Raw genomic sequence first — 14404 nt, 5'->3', positions numbered from 1 at the left:
TTTGGCACAGCCCCTGCTCCCTCGTGCAAGCTATGAAGCGTCGCCAAGCTGTGCCAATCTCCCCACGAGGAAGAGCTGAAGAGGCTGAAATTCCAGTTGGCTGACACGACATCAAAGCGTTTCTCATTGCTGGTACTGCCTGCTAAGTCATGTTTTGCATAGCATGATCTCTGGCCGCTGTACCCAAATGGGACGAGGCGCAGGGTCCCTGCAGCCGTGCGGAGCTGCACACAGAGGAGGGGACAGGAGAGACCGTCCCTGGGGACACCCTTTGCTGAGCAGAGCGCCAGCACTCGGAGCCCCCGTGGCCACCTCGAAGGAAGAGGTCTGCTAAAACCGAACCCTGTTCTGGCCTCTCACGGCTCCAGGGCACAAGAGGTGCTCTCCAAGGCACGCTGAGAGGCTCGGGGACGGTGCGCTCTGCAGTTGGATGAGCTCTCTTAGAGTAGCTCTTCGCCAGCATGAAGCAGCATGGGGCTATGGGCGGGATCCCATCACACCTTGTCACACCGATGGCTCCAACCTTTCAGCAAGGCTTGTTGCTGCGGCCTGGACCCATTGAACCCATTCCCTGCTCTCCCTCCTCAAGCCAGGCTCTACCCGCAGCTCCCTGGGATGCTCAGAGCCTCCCATGCCCGGGGCGCACAGCTCTCCTGCGCCTTGCCCTGCCCGGAGGCCTCTCGCTTGCTGTGCTCAGCAAAAGTGCTTCATGGTGCCCTTTGATGTGCAGAGCTTCCCAGCCCAGGATCGCTGCTGGAGATGATCCCTGGCTCGCCATCAAAGTCTGCCGCCGATCACTGCCGCAGTCTGGCCCCTCTGAAGGCAGGGCCAGTGCTGGGAACCATCTTGCCAGCCCCACGCATGCCTCGAGACTGCCGGTGAGAGCCCTGGTCCCTGCTGGGGAGGTGAGCGGCCGCGGGCAGCTCCCTGTGTACTGCAGGCACCACGGCCGGTGCAGCACCGTGCTGAGCACCAGGCACAGCACATCAGAAGGGTTACTCATAAAAATCTCAAGCCAGTGCAGCTGAAGTCCAGCAATTGGAAAAGGTCCAAATATGTCAATCTGCTATGTTGGTGTTTACCAGGAAAGCAGTGCAGCAGCATCCGCAGCACGTGGCTCACAGCCTTCTTTATGGAGAGATAGCTACGTAACGGCTCCACTACCCCATCCCCTTCCAGCACTGTGAATGGAGCCAGCATGGAGCAACCCGCTCCAGAAACCCAGTGCTTCCCCTGTGGGGGCTCCTGCGCTGGCCCTCGCTGCCTGTGCCGGACCCTTTCCCAACAGGAAAGGCTTCGGACAAGCTTGGCCAACAGATGCTGAAGACACGACAGGGGCTGGGCCTGGTACAAGGCTGCTCGTATCACTAGGTGTGCACTTGGGAGCTGAGGCACAAACACAGTGTTGCCATGTCAACTGCTCCCTGATGGGGCTTTGCACTGTTTTTCTCCCTAAAATACTGTGGGATTTCTCCTGCTGCCCTGCGGGTAGCCCCCAGAGGCTACAGGGAGGACCTGGCTCAGCGCTGGCAGCAGCTCCGTTGTCCTTCGGTGGTCAGCGCACGGAGAGGACGCGTCCACCTCTGACCCTGCTCCTCCTTCACGCCGGGCGCCCCTGGCACTGCCCCTGTTCATCTCAGTACCTCGAGCTCTTCCACCAGGAGAAAACACCTGCCTAATTAAACAGTAAAAAGCCGTTTATTAAAGCAGTAATCAGCTTTCAATTGCCAGGCACGCCTGAGCACACTGTAAGCCTCAACGACACTTAAGAGAGGAAATGTGCTCTTTTTTGGGTCTCTCTGCTAATATTTGGAAATCTAACAGCTGTGCCCAAACCCACTAGGTACAAGGTATAATTAGAGAAGCTGCCTGAATATGGCTTTTACAAAATTGATGTTAAAATAATGGTGCAGAATGAAAAGCTGGGGCCGTACATTTCTGGGGTGTGCATGCTACACTCGGCATGGTGCCCAGGACACTGCAATGAGACATTTCAGACAGCCTCTGCTGGGGGAAATTAGTGTCTTTGTGCTGTACACAGGGAACACGCTGTTCTTGGGATGCAAGCTAAGAATCACATCTAAAATCAGCCAATAGAACATTTTCCAATTTTTATTTATCAACAAGCATCTATGCATATTCCTGGAGCATGAAATATTTATCTATAGACATACACACACAGAATGTGAGAATGCCAATGTATTATTTATTGCCATTTCCCTCCCATAGCTTATAAATAACTCATGAAACCCGGCTGCTCAGCGCAGACCGTGGCCGGCCACCTAATGCAGCTCTCGCTCTGCCCGTGTACACTGGGTCCAGACATAGTCCTGAGCCCAGGTCCACACAGAAAGCCCCTTCTGCCTCCAGACGCCTGCTCAGGGACAGGGGGCAGAAGGCAGCAATACACAGTGGCATTGGCTGTGGGACACCTCGGAGCAAATCCTTGCAGGTCTTGCTGGCTCCTAGGGGAGCAGCTGGTGCAGGTGGCAACTATCTGGCTGTGAATGAGGGTGTTGGGATAATGAGCCAGATGAGAGGACTGGGAGGGCCCAAGAGCATGAGTAGCAGGGGCTTTGCTAGGCTGGGGAGGCTGCACTGAGGACTGCAGGTGTCTCACTCAGACCCTTGAAACTTGGAGCAGAAGGGAAACTGAGGCACCACCAACAGTGAGCCAACCACACTATGCCTGTCTCCACGGAAATGCTGTAATCTAACTGCAAATGTCAGATTATCAGAACTGTTGTGCAAATAATGTCCCCCGTGATATGCAATACGTCATTTGCAATGAAGCCATGAAAACTGTAAGCGAGCAAGACATGTTGTCTGGGAAGAGAGAAATCAGATAAATGGCAACTCAATTAACTCTCCAAACAAGAGGCAGAGGCTACAGAGCCACGCTGCGGGGCTGGAGCCTATCTCAAAGAATAGAGTGCTGAAACGTAGCATCTCTCATGCTCTTCCAGACCTCCTGGATGGACACGGTAGGCCAGAGAAGCAGGGAGCAGGAGACAGCTCTGGATGCAGACCTGTTCTGGGGCCTCTGGGGATTTGCAGGTGGGACAAGGGGCTTGGAACTGATCCAAAGCAACGCCTTGCAAGGGGCCTGGGTGACCCTGTCCTTGAAGGATGCTTTGGACCAACAAGCCCAGACAGATGTCAGAAGCAGTTTATAACTTTGTGAATATAACTGTTTTTCCAATATCGGGGAAAAAAATAACCTTCTGCTGACCTAAAATAACACTTCCATTTTAAGCTTCTCCAGTGTTATAAGACAGACTCGGATAAAACTGACGCTGGGGAGCTTTTTGCTTCCACTAAAGCAGGGCTATACAGAAATTGGTGTTCCTGACTGAGCCTGGGGCTGCCTGCTTGCTGCGGCAGGGCTGTCAGTTTGGGGGGCTGATATGTTCAGGCAAAGGAGCAAGGAGAGAGGCTTCCAAATGTTTGGAAGCTGAGATGCTCACAGGTCCCAGGCAGCAGTAGCATAATGCACAAGCCTGATTCTCTGGGGCAGCATGAGTCAGAGCCAGGGAGTATATGACTTAGGATGTAAAAGAAATAGAAAACACATATTAATAACTAAGAATTGCATTAAATGACTCAATAAGTGAATTATCCTCCTTGCACTATCTGCTGACAGCAGAAGCATGCCTACCTTCTCTGCATGGAGACACGGCGGCGGTGAGCGTGGCTTTCTTGAGTCCAAACATCTTTGCTTGCTTGATAATTTGCTCCACCCCAAAAAGCTTATGAATGGTGCTCACCCGGGCCAGGACTCGCTCCGTTCATTGAAAAATAGTGGCCACTTGGGAAATGAACCACAGCAGCTGTTCAGCTTTGCACAGCAACGCTGCCCAGCAGCTGAGAGTGTGAATCTGGTGGAAAGGGCAGGAGAGACGCAGTTGGCAGGCTGCAATTAGCCTAGTTGTCATCCGTCCAAGGACCGAGCCAGCACCGTGTGCCTTACGGGGGTGAGGGCTTCTGCAGCAGCCGCCTGGCCTCTGCATGCTGGGGACCCTGGCAGCGGCTTGGACGTGGCACCAGCCCTTCCTGCCCATCAGCAGGGATCGAGCCCCGAGCGAGGCCAACGCGCCCTGGGCGTTTGCAGGATCAGGGCTGTTTCCTCGCCATCCCCAGGCACGCTGCTCGCTCCTCCAGCCCAGCAGCAGCGGGGCAGAGGCTGAGTTTGGGAAAAGCAGCCGGTGCCGGGAGCGCTGGGGCGACGTGCCCGGAGGCAGCCTCTGTGGAGAGCCAAAACGAGCCGTGAGCCTGCTGAGAACTTCGTGCAGCTCCAGCTCTCCAGCTGCGGGGAAGCATTGTGTGGATGCAAGGGCACCGCGTCCTCGGCTGCACCGACCCTCTCGGCTTTGGGAGCAGTGCACCCCGGCAATTCTTTGGGGGCCTGTTGGTTTTCGATTTCACTTCACTTCAAAGACAGGTCTCCTTATGCGCGTTTTAGCAGTGCTCACATACCTCAGGTTTCTAGGCCAAGCGAAAGCTTTGATTCGGCGCTGCACTCAGCAGCTCTGCATGAAGGTAGCCTGCGGTTAAGTAAGGTAAGAGGTTGAAAGTGGTTCAATTTTGCAACAATGGCTGAGAACAAAGTACGGATTTTACCATTTAAAACTGGGACAAAACAGGGCTGGGAGGTTTTTGTGTTTCTTTTATTCTTTTCAATGACCCAGTAGCTTTCTTGAGCTGAATTAGGTATAAAGTGTGTTCATGGCTGCCTCAAGCCTACTTGTGTCCAACTGAGATAGCCAGGAGAGGGACAGCAGCCTCCAGTGCCCACTGGGAAGCCTCCAGCGTGTCCCCGGCGGTGCTGGAGCCATAGTGGCCATGGCACAGGGGAAAGAGGCCCTGGGACAGGGTGCTGGCTCTGTGCCCCAGCTTTCCAAGCTGTCCCTGAGTTTCTCTGAGCTACGTAGCGAGAGGAGCAAATCACCGACAGCCAGTGTCCCCACGGTGCTGTTGGGCAGCAAAGGCAGCACAGGCTCGTGCTCCATGCTGAGCAGGGCACACACATGTGCCCGTGCTGCCAGGCTCCTGGCAACGCTGGAGCGAGTCCTGTTTTGCAGGGGAGCATTCACCAGCAAGACCATGAGCACAGGCAGGGCCAGCTGCCCGGGCATGGGTCAGCCTGCTGCTTGGATATGCTCTGGGAAGAGCTGGTGGGTCCCATGCCCAAAATCATCTGACCAGAGGCTGTGTATGCATTGGAGCTGCATCTTGGGCAGCCTCATCCTGCGTCCTGTCAGCCTGAGCCAGCCCCTCTGCCCTAGCCACATTGCTGCTCTCACACGCCAAGATGCTGCTCGGAGACAGATGGTTCAACACAGATGCCAAAGTGGGAGTGAGGACCCTGCACCACTGTTATCCATGTGCGTTCTGCATTGACTGATGCAGATGAAAAAATGTGGTCCTGGAAAATCATCAGCAACCTCCTCGGTCATACCAAGTGAATCGTGGCATCAGATCAAGGGCTCAGATCCTGCAGGCTTTCACAGACACCCTTCCTAGCTGGCTGTCGCTACAGATGGGGGAAGCAGGGCCTGAGCTCCATGATTTTTAAACACAGACAGTGCCGTGGGGTCTGATTCCTCACGGGCAGTTTGTGAACTGCTTTTAGCAGTGCAGCTCTGTGGGCTTGAGCTCCAGGCAGCGCCGCAGCTTTGTGCATTAGTCTGTCGTGCTTCCAGGCTGAGAACCAGTGACAGCCTCGAAATATCCACCTGGAAAAACACTTTTATGATGCTCAGCAATAGCTGCGAGGCAGGGCCTGCCAGCCTCTCTCACAAGGTCGCCTGTCCTCGTGTTGCTTTGAACAGGCACTGCCAGTAGCGTTTGCAGGAGCAGGGACTGCAGGAGCCCCACAAGTGAGGGGCGCGGGATGCACTGCCCAGGGACCCTCCTGGTGAGGAACGGATCGGAGCTGGCACCAGTGTGGATTTCTGGTCCCCTGGTCCGCACCTGGGAGCAGAGCATGTCTGCAGTGCTGCGAGGCCGCACTGGAGCCAGGCATCTTGAAAGCCTCGACGTAGAGCACCAACATGCCAGCTGCTTTTTGCTCTTTTCTGTCATGGCCCCATCCTTTAGCTTCCTTGTTTTATGTCTTTGCTGCACTGAGAATAACTGCCCAAGTAGTAATAGCAGAGCCAGGGCAATTACAGCTATCTCAGCGTCCCGTGCTTGCGTTTCTTATGGACAGCATATGGCCTATAACTGCAGAATTACTCCTCTTATTTCAGTCTGAATTTTAAATTGCTCCGAAGCCTTCACTTGGAAACATGCGGAACAGAAGAGACTGCAAGTTACGTTATGCAATTTTCTGTTGCAAGACAAATAAAACAAGTTCTTCTTTTTAACAATTACCAAACCTCTTCAGCAAGCAATTTCACTGCCATTTTGCTTTGTTTCAGTTAAGAGCATTCCTTGGTGAGGGAAAGTATAACTACACCTCCGAATGACTTACTGCTGTTTGTGGTATTACAGACAATTGTAAAAACTTGCTTAAGTGCCTGACTGCTGGAAAGAGCTTCCTGTGACTTGCATTAGAGCTGAACTCGGATGAGGCTTGCAGGAATTAGAGGCAGGAGGTTGCCAGCACGACACTCGTGGCCTTGCCTCTGGAGCCAGGTCTCCAGGTTTCCGGCTGGGCCTGATCTGGGGCGCTGGACTCCATCCCTGCGGCGCAAACCCTGTCCTTGCTTTCCACAGGGCTCCTGCTGGGGTTGGTGCCCGCAGCGCCCTGGGGACTCCAGCCTTTGCTGCAGACGAAGCGGCGCTTGGGGCCGGTTGGTGCCTCGTGGCCCCGGCAGTGAGCAGCTCTGCAGATGCAGCTGGGGGCGGCCTGGCGAGCAGCCGCGGGCAGCCGGAGCGTGCGGAGCGAGGGGAGCGTCCGCCCGGCTGCGCTCCAGCTCTCGGCCACCCACGGCCATCTGCTTTTACCCAGCCAACAGCCCCGCAGCCCCAGCTAGTGACGGGGCTGCGGGGTCAAGGCTTCCGCAGAGCAGATCCTGCATTCAGCTCCTGAATGCTGCAACAGTTCTGTACATTTCTCTTTCCAGGGGTCTTTGATTCTTTTTGCAGAAGCTCTGGGAGTATCAGGAGTGCTGGCTCCCGGTTAATCCCAGCTCCGCTTACAGCTCCTTGAAACCTTGCAGGCGCAGAGGAAGCACGAGCAGCCCCCGCGCAGCCCCCAGGCTCCAGGGCTGCCGAGGGCCCTGCCGCGGCCCCTGCCAGCAGCGGGCTCTGCTCCGACCCCTCTGAACTTCCTCCGTTTGTTTCACTTCAGTTATTTGGGGGAAGCAACGGGTTGTTATGGCTTCAGCTCTGTGGCTATTTCAAGAATGATAATGTCATTGCGGGGGATAAAAATAAAAATATGAAATATCTGGAATTCTCTGTCTCAATATTTTGACTAACATTCCTTTTCTTTTTTTTTTTTTTTTTTTTTTTTTTATACAGGTATTTCCTTGGAAGACCACAGTGGTACAGAAATTCGATGTACCAGGGATCCGCATTGCCAGATCATGGCGATCCTGGCAAGGGTAACCCCACGGCACAGCTCAGTGCCAGAGCTGCCTGCCTGGCAGCTCTCGGCCCCCGGCCCATAATGGTGCTGATCTGTGGGGCTGCTGTGTGAAACAGCACAACCCGGCACCCAGACCGAGCCCTGCTGCAGTGGAGGAGTGTGGCCTGTTGCATGCTTAGAGGCAGTTCAAAGGAAGAGCAGGCTGCAAAGGAGAAGCAACCCTCACACAGGGACAGACGGCGGTGGAGCCGGTGGTTGCAGAGGATGGCAGCCACCATCTCCTGATGGTTTCCCAGGGCTATATTTAGCTGCGGGCTTGCTCAGGGAACCCACATGAGCACCTGGGATGTCTTAATGTCATTGTTCCACCAGAGCTGGCTTTAGGGGACTTTTTTTTTTTTGCCTTAGGGGATATAACTAATTAGACCTGACATCAGAGAGTGTCATGCTGGCTCCTGAAATAGCTTTGCGTGTGGCATTACTTGCAAAGGTGCCCCAAGGAGCAGTAGGTGTAAGTGTGCGCGGAGCTGCTCTCACAGGCACAGCACATGGGCCGTGGCTGCTGCATGGCCTTGCAGCGTGATGGAGAACAGGTAACGTCCCGAGCCCCGGCAGCAGAGACCTTTGCAGCAAAGTCATACTTGTGGGATAGTTTTGGTGCTAGGACTTTGCCTTGCTACGCAAAGCTGTATGTGAAGAGATGCTCTGTGAAGCCTGGCCATTGCTTAAGAAAATAAAATTAGATGGGAGCATCCATCACTCAGGATAAGTGGCTCAGTTCCCATCCCACACATTGCAGGGGCAGGTGTACAGCGGGAGGCAAGGCAGGACATGGCGTCACGTGCAGGGACAGTGGCAGATGGCAGAGTGCCCTGGGGGAGCCTGAGCCCATGGAGCTGTCCCAGCCCCAGGCGGGACAGGGCTGGATGTGTGCAGGTCTCGGATGGATGTGTGCAGGTGCTCGGCATGCGGGAGTGACATGGGGCATGCACACACGTGTCCCCCCCACACCTCAGCGTGGGCCTTCCCACTGCCTCTTCTTAGGGCTGGTTGCTTCCCTTGGAGCTTTCTCCATAGCAGATCCTGAGCTGCTCCTGTCCATATTCAAAACTCATCACCTCTAATGCTCAGCTTTAATTTAGCATTTCTGTTCTGTGGCATCTCTATCCAGTAATGCCTGGAGTCTGATCTCTTGCACCCGTCCATGCACATAGTTGTTCCCAGTTCACCTGGAGAGTTCCAGTCACCTGGAGAGGAGGAAGCAAGGAACAGAATACGTGCAGCCAAAGCAAGTGCACACCTGCCCCTCAGAAACAAATGTTTCCAAACTATTTTTCTCTACTTTCAAGAGAAGAGAAGGGAAGATGTGTTTGCACATAAGCAGGCTGTCTGCAGAGGATCCCCTAATGATCCTGGAGCTCCATTGTAAATCACTGTACCAGGCAGAAGAGAATGAGACCTTTCAACTCCTGGAATGAGGCACTGGGGAAATAATACATCTTTACCTGCCCTAGCAATCCTGCATCCTTGCAGGCTGCCCTGCCATCCCCACAAGCAGGAGATTGAGAAGGAGCTGGTAGTGAAAGCGGGCAGCAGCATTAACATTCTGCTCTATTGTTTTGTAATTATTAGCAGAGAGATTGAAAATGTAATTATGATAATTAAGCTAAATCACAATCTTCCTGCAGGAGCGACCAAATTATTTATAACAACTTTTCATCCTAATTCCCTTAACTGTTCCCTGCCTGCAGCAGCAGGAGCCCTCACAGCTGTGGGCTGCCCAGCACCCTGTGCCAGAGCTGGCAACTCTCACGGGTGCTTGATGGCATGAACTAACTTGGCATGAAAATGGGATGGGAAAGGAGCTGTGTGGGAACAATGTGGACACTGATCCCGAGGGCTGCTCCAGGGGGACAGGAGCCTCAGGTCTCCCCTGGGTCACTGATGCCTCCCTCCCCTGCAGCCTGAGCCTGAAAGGGACTGATTCGGAGCCAAGTTGTCCCAGGGTTGGAGGATGAGCTGTTACCGTGGCCAGGGAAACCAGGCAGGTGCGCGGAGCTTTGCTCCGGAGGCCCAGGGCTGTGGAGGCAGTGCCGTCGCGGAGTGCAGCATCACGCCACTGCCTGGGCCCACGTGGCCACAGGGAGCACGTGGCTCCCCTTCCCCAGCACCTGCTCTGCTCTCCCCGTCTGCAACGCGCTGCAGCCCGGCAGCACGGCCAGCCCTGAGGCAGGGCCGGCTCAGCCGCAGCGCCCTGGCCCTGCCCCTGCTGCCCCTGTTCCTAGGGCGCTTGTGCAGAGGTGACAGAGGCATGGGGAGGACAGAGGGGTGCAGCGTGGCGGGCTGCCACTGGCCCCAGGCTGCAGCTGGAGCACAGCAGCATGAACGCTCCGTGTCTACAGCGAGGGCTGATCTTGCTCTCCAACTTTCAGCTCTGTGCCTGGCCCAGGGCCTGCCCAGCTCTGCCCCCAAGCTGGGCCTTGTCCAGCCTGCAGCAACCTGCAAGGCAGTAATGAGGGGGTGGAGGTGGGAATGAGCTGCTTAATTAGTAGGCCCTCCCCCCTATTTCTTGTACAGCTTGGTGGGAGTATACCCCAAAGGAGGAGGCTGTGCTGGGAGCCTGATGGCCTGATCCTGCTTCCTGTGAAGAGGCTCTGCAGGCACCTGGTGCTTACCCTGAAGGAACTGCCCCTGGAGCAGTGCCATGAGTGTGGGACAAGGGGTGCATGGGATTTGGGCACTGCACTTCAGCACACTGAGTGTCAGAAGCAGGAGCTGCCTCTTGGAGCATCCTTCAGGTCAGACCAGAGTGTTTTGCCGCGTTTTCCCTGCCTCCAGCCCTCGCTGGCACAGAGCATAGAGGTCCAGTGTGTGGCTGAGGCCAGATCCTGGAGGGTGTTGGGCAGCTCCAGCCTGCGGCGCTGAGCCGGGCAGGAGGGGGCCTGTGTCCTTCATTATATAACTGTTACTCCCAGTGTTTTTGTAGCGTTCAGCCTGCCTGCCGGGCAGAGCTCCCCGGCGAAGGGGAATGGCATGTTTTTGGAGTGAAGAGCTTTGATTTCATACTGGCTCACAGCGATGTCCAGCCCTTGCAGCTTGAGCACCACACAGGGCGCTGCGCTCCCATCCTCCCCTCGCAGCCCCCGATGCCCCCAGGGAGCCAGCCCGTGTCAGGCCAGGTGTCACCTTGCAGGGCCGGGCAGTGTCGTGCAGTCCTGCCGATGAACTGACCTTGCCCGGGCCCCTGGCTGCCTGCTCCATGTCCCTGCTGGCCTCCTCGCATTCCTATCCCCGCACATCATCCGCCCTGCTGCCAGCAAAACACCCGACCTGCCGCGAGCAGAGCCACTATCCCCTCGCCGCAGGGCACCAGGGTCAGGAGGGGGAAACACTCCGACAACAGCCTCCTGGGGAGGAAGGAGGCTGGGCTGCTCCTGGCCAAAGCCTCTCTGCTCTCCTGGCTGCAGCAGGAACTGCCACAGCGATGGAGGTGCGCCTGTATGGAGAGAGAAGTCTTGGGTTGCTTTGCTCTGATTTGCACACAAACATTTCTAAAAGCCAGCAGCTTGGCTGACTCTAGGATCTGCTGAGCTCTGGGAAAATTGGAGCTGCTCCTGCAGGGATTGGAGCCCCTGGGATGCATCCCCAGCTTTGCTCCTTCCCTCTCTCTCTGCATGTTTCTGGCTGTGCCTCCTCATTAGGAAGAGGCAGGTAAAGGGACAACCTCTGTTTTGATAAACCCTGCTCCCTCTTGAGTAGGGTCCTGTTCCCAAACTGTGTCTTGCCTGTGGGGCCAAGGCTGAGGGCACCTGCAGCCCCAAAGCCTCCAGATGGGAAGGCAAGGGGAGAGATGAGGAGCAGCCATTTGGACAGGCTCCAGGCTGAGCCTCAGCACTCCTCCCTGCAGGAACCCCTGGCTCCCACCACCTCCACGGTGGGAGTCGTAGCGTGTGTACATGTTCAAGGTGTCTTGTAGCTGGTCCAGGGGCTGGAGTGGTGCTGCATGCATGTTGTAGTTTAGTTTGTTTGCCCTTGGCCTGGTGATGCGATACGGTCCTGTTCAACCAGGCCTTGAACCAGGCAGCTGGAAAGGACCCCTCGGTGAGCAGCTCTTGCAGCATCTCTTCTAGCGCAGCAAAGGGGCATCTGCTCTGTGCAGGATCTGCCCAAAATGAAATGCAAGAAATTCTGAACCTAAATCATGCCTCAGTCAGTGCTATAAGCTGTTTCAAGACCTAACTCACACCATTTGACCACTGGCTATTTTTTTCTGGTTGTAAATGGCATCTTTTCCTGTTGTAGATGAGGAAGATCTAAGGACAGGGGAGGGGCATGCCAAGGGCAGAGAGAAGCAAGAAGCTGCGTGTAAGGTTCTGCAAACCTTCCACCTTTGAGTGGCTTCCCCCAGCTTCACTAGCGATAAGCAGAAGCAAGTCCAGAGGGGAAGCAGCGAGTCTGCAGTTCACCAGCAACTACACAAAGTCATCCAATAGCACTAGTGATGAGCACTCTTTTTGCCTAATCTCTTTGCATTCTGGGAATTGTTGGGTTTGCATGGAATAATATCACACCCTGAATAACCAGCATACATTCTGGTTGGGCATCTGCTGTGCTTCCTAGGCTGACTTGCCAAAGTACCAGCCCCTAGTGCCCTATTCTGAGGCTCTGCACCATCCACTTCTGCAGCATAACATCAGCAGGATCATTGTCTTTGCTGGTACTGCAACATTTGATAGCAGTGATTTGGGGGCCAGTTCACTGCATGCTGTGTGCTAGGTCGAAGCTGTGTGGAGTTCGCGTGAGCTCAGCACTTTTTGCTGCGCTGGAAGCCCCTGAGAGCTGCCTGAAGGGAGGGTAGAAAGCAGAGCTTGCCAAGCCTGTGGCTGCTGCCTCGGGGACCAGGCAGTGATTTATGTCAGTGGTAGATAGCACTGATTGACCTGTAATTCTGCAAACATCTGTTCTCACTTTTGCCTTCACTGCACACAGTCCAGACATACCAGCAGAACAATTAGCCCTTGCTCTCCCTTTGCAGGCCAGGTCCTGGGAAACCAGTGCTGGGGATGGGGTTTCTGGCTGCTTGGGAGTGAGTTTGCAGAGGCTGCTTTGCTTTTTTTGACAGCCCAAGCACTTCAGCTGCATTAGGGGCTGACTCACCCCCACTCCAAGGGCAATGCTGAGCCGGCACCGATGCATGGAGCCTCATTGGCAGGGAAACCTGCCTCCTGGGAGCACAGGGGACTCTAATGCGCTTTGTAGGATGCCCATACTTCGTGTGCTGGGAGCAGCACTGGCTGTGATAGAGGCCAGGCCAGGGTGGTCCCTGGCACTGAGCAGAGACCACAGCTCAGCCCGGGTGCTGCTGATCTAAGCACTGCCAGAGGCAGGAACGGTTTCTCCGCAGGCAGCAGAGGCTGCCTGTCCCATGGAGGCTTTCCCAGAGCCTCGCACCGGCCTGCCCAGGGCTGCTCCCCCACCAGCAGGTGTTTGAGCTCAGAAGGAAGTTCCCTGCTGGAAAGAAAAGTCACGGGCAGCTACCTGAGTCTATTAGGGAGAGAGCTTCTCTCTCCTCTCCTCACTCTGGAGTTGCTCCTGCAAACTTGCTGTGCAGAAAACACAGCAACCTTCTCCCCCTCGCAGGCACTTGCTCTAATTTGCTGCTGTGCTCTGCCGGCTGCTGCTGCAGGAGGTGCGATGCAGTTCATCGCACAGGGATAGTCTGCCATGGTTGCTCTGGGGAGGCTTCCATAATTTTGTTTTTCTAAAGTAGTTTCAAGGGACAGTTCCAGTACTAGAATAACATGGATGCAAATGGTTTGGGGCCCTATCTGGGCAGCTAATGGTCTGCACCTCAGGCTTCTCACTCCTAAGGCAAGGACACTGTGGCTGTGCCCAGGACTTGAAGGGGAAACGCTGTAGACCCTGGCTGCAACTGTTGCTGCTCTCCTTTCAACTCCAGCATGCGATAAAACCGTTTCCTTGCTTTTGCAGGTGCGAAGGCTCTTCTGGAGAGGGGGAAGGCATTGATTGAGCTAATGCTATTAACTGCCTTTAAGCACACACAGAGGAGAGGTAAAAAGCAAACACCATTCTGTCATTCAGCAGCTGGTGGTAGGTCAAAACAATTTGCGAATTCCCAGGTTTTGAGCTGTGGGTCCTGCTCTCAGGGCTGTCTTATCACAGCTGTCTTCTCCCTGTGCCTGAGGGAATGAGCTGTGGCAGGTGGATTTGGGCTATTCCACGGTTCCCAGCACATCCAAGCTGGGTGCTGCAGTCCCCCAAGCTGCATTGCTTAGGGAAATGACGCAGGGTGACTTTCACGGGGATCTCATTCTGCCCTTCTCATCTCCCTCTCCCCTGCCTTGGACGGGGGGGCAGAGCAGAGTCTCCCCACTTCAGTTTCAGAGGGCACCCATTAAAGGGAGCTATTGCCCGTGTTGGTGGCTGCCAGCAGCCATGCTCTTGGGGACAGACCATGTCGGGGAGTGTAAACGGGCAGCCTGATGGTGTTTAAATCCAGCAGCAGCCGCCCTCACCTGCTGCATCTCACATAGGTGAAAGAGGTGCCTGCCTGAACAGGTCTACCCCCCTTTCACCACTGTGCCCTTCCTGTGCCAAGAGCCCCCCTGTGCCTTGCTCTGCAGGCTGACTCACACTGAGGCAGTTTTAAAAGCTTCTTGCTGGTGCGGTGACAGATTTTGCAATATGTTTTAATGAGGTATTTACAGCTGCAGAGGCTGTCTCCTTGCACAAGGAGTATGGACTGGCCCCAGCAGCTGTGGACACAGGAGTGGCCAGACCCATTCATTGACATTCCTGCGACTCACCTGATTGCAGCACACAGTGGAAAACACTCAGACATGAGAA

Source organism: Tinamus guttatus, unplaced genomic scaffold, assembly GCF_059628265.1.
Source record: "Tinamus guttatus ecotype Peru unplaced genomic scaffold, ASM5962826v1 Tinamus_guttatus_pri_ptg000227l, whole genome shotgun sequence".
NCBI classification, from domain to species: domain Eukaryota; kingdom Metazoa; phylum Chordata; class Aves; order Tinamiformes; family Tinamidae; genus Tinamus; species Tinamus guttatus.
Note: the sequence above shows the minus strand (reverse complement) of the source record.